The sequence below is a fragment of the Octodon degus genome, unplaced genomic scaffold, assembly GCF_000260255.1.
Source record: "Octodon degus isolate 3935 unplaced genomic scaffold, OctDeg1.0 scaffold00439, whole genome shotgun sequence".
NCBI classification, from domain to species: Eukaryota; Metazoa; Chordata; class Mammalia; order Rodentia; family Octodontidae; genus Octodon; species Octodon degus.
In genome coordinates this window covers 178,871-181,318 of record NW_004525015.1, presented here as the reverse complement: position 1 = coordinate 181,318, position 2,448 = coordinate 178,871, and positions in this window count along the sequence as shown.

Below are 2,448 nucleotides of genomic sequence, written 5' to 3'. Positions count from 1 at the left end.
ATGCTATCTTCAAATTAGTTGTTTAGGTTACTAGATATAAACTTGCAAAATAGGTGAAAAATAACAAGAAAGTTATAATAAATTAAAAAGAAGAAAAGAACAAAAAGAAAAAATGTGAACATTAACTGCTCCTTTCAAAAGATCAGCAAAAATCAGCAGTACAGTTATCCCAATTATCCTGCATATATACACAAATATATCCTTTCCCCTTCTTTCTTTTGTCCTTTTCATCATCTCAGTTTTTCTTCCAAATGAACAAATACTTTCCCTTTCACAGTATCTAATATACCTTTCAGATTTTATTTACTCTTTCAGGTTCTCACACTAGCAAGACAATATGACGTCTGCACATGCGAGTCTGATTTACTGCACTTATGAGTACAGTATCTAGTCACATCCATTTATCCACAAAAGACTCAAATTTATCTTTTACATAGCTGAGAAATACACCATTGTGTAAAAATATAACATCTTTTTTAAAAAAGAATTTTATTGAGAAACAAATAGCAATCAAACAGTTTCAAAACCAATTACTAGCACAGTTTCTATAATGAATACATTGCATATTGCTGTTTTAGTGGTTATTCATTGTACAAGATGCAGACATGATATCCTGTCCATAAACATTATTAGAGCAAATCTCTTTATTCACTGAATTAAGAGAATGCACCTGGATATCTATCCTAACTATATTGAATATACAGATACAAAATGGTAGTTCATTTGTATCCACCTTTTTAGTTTAGGTTTGTCAGAGAAGGGTATTTCATTGTCATTTAAATATTGTAGGTGTATGAATTCAGCAAAATATTCCAATATAGTCCAGTAGTCCATAATAGTAGTGGGTTTTCCCTATGACTGGCAATGTCAGAAGTTGTTGACTTAGCCTTTTACAGCTCAGCATATTAATATGGCTTTACTTTTTATACTTTGTTTTTATAATTTTCTGCTGGATGGTTAAGACCAAGATAAAGTGAGACCTATATAACAAGAAATGTAACTTTTGTACCTGATAAGGTCAGTCAAATCTCCTCAGGATTTACCCTGAAACCCTGTGCCTCAGTTTGTAGATCCTTTGTCAGTGTCAGCCATGTGGATGAGTCACAGCCATTGCTTGACCAATTTGCTCTCTGAATATCACATCTTTTTTTATGCATTTCTCAATGGACTGGCATTTGTGATGTTACCATGCCTTTTTAAACCTAAAATCTACTCATTTGCAAGGTTCAAGCATTTATAGTATATAAGTGGAGGAAAACATATCTGAGTTAATTTTCCTGGAATGTAAAAATCAAGCCTGTGATTGGATTTCATTTCTAAATAAATGATGATAATCAAATGATATACATGTGCACTTTAATCTTCATAATTACTTGATAAATTTTAATGGAACAAGATAATTCTTGTTGCTTTATTGGCCTAGCTCACACCGATTGACAAGTATTTGGATTTTTTCCCAAGAATTTAGCTTCATTTTTAGTTCAGGGAGAAAAAGACAGAAAAATTTATATTGATAGGTTTATGTATAATTTAATAAAAAAATGGAACTTTCTTATATTCTAGAAATTACAATGAAATGAAACTTAATAAAATTAGTCTATGAAATTATTGTTCATGTATCGTAATATTGGGGTTGAATGTATTGCTGCAATATATTTTCTATTTTTATATTTGATTATATTTTTGATAAAGACCATTTACTTATATGTTTCATATTGAGCACAAATTTCATTGGAAAATTATTTAACTTTCTTCTGTTTCTGACTTTTGAAAGCAATATAAAATAAGAAATTATGCATATTGAAATCTTTAAATAATATATGTGGTGTAGTTTCCTATAGTGAATACCAGTCTTAAATAACTTGTTAAGTTTTATGCAGTCAGTTCAAATTTACTTTTATTCATTGATAATTATTTCAAAGAGAAAAATCATATCAATGAGATGAGATTTCTAATAAATTTGCACTAGATTTACTGTAGTTAGCATTTTTAAGTTTTTATTTTCATAAGGCTGTGTACTTTCTACTTTTTAACTATTTACTTTTTTTAGCTCTAATTTTGGTCATACAATGTTTGCAATATAGAGTTATTGCTTTTTCTTTTGAGGCTTTCTGTATGTTTTAGTACATAATAGATTTTCATGAACATTTGGCAGATATTTCAGAATCTACAATCCCTTTTATGTGATGTTGTGTTTACCACCTGTCCATTAGCCTTATTGCTTTTTTAACTTAGCCCCCAAATCTACTCATTCTGAAGCAATTATTTTCATTTACATATTTACCAAATTACATTTACTTCTTTGTGATTGAAAATACATTTGCCAAACATAATATGGAAATCCATAAAAATACACAGTAGAAAATGATATTATTCATTATATGATACCACTGTAATAACTGAACTTGTATTTTTTCAAGATTTTCTATAGATATGTGTATCACTAAA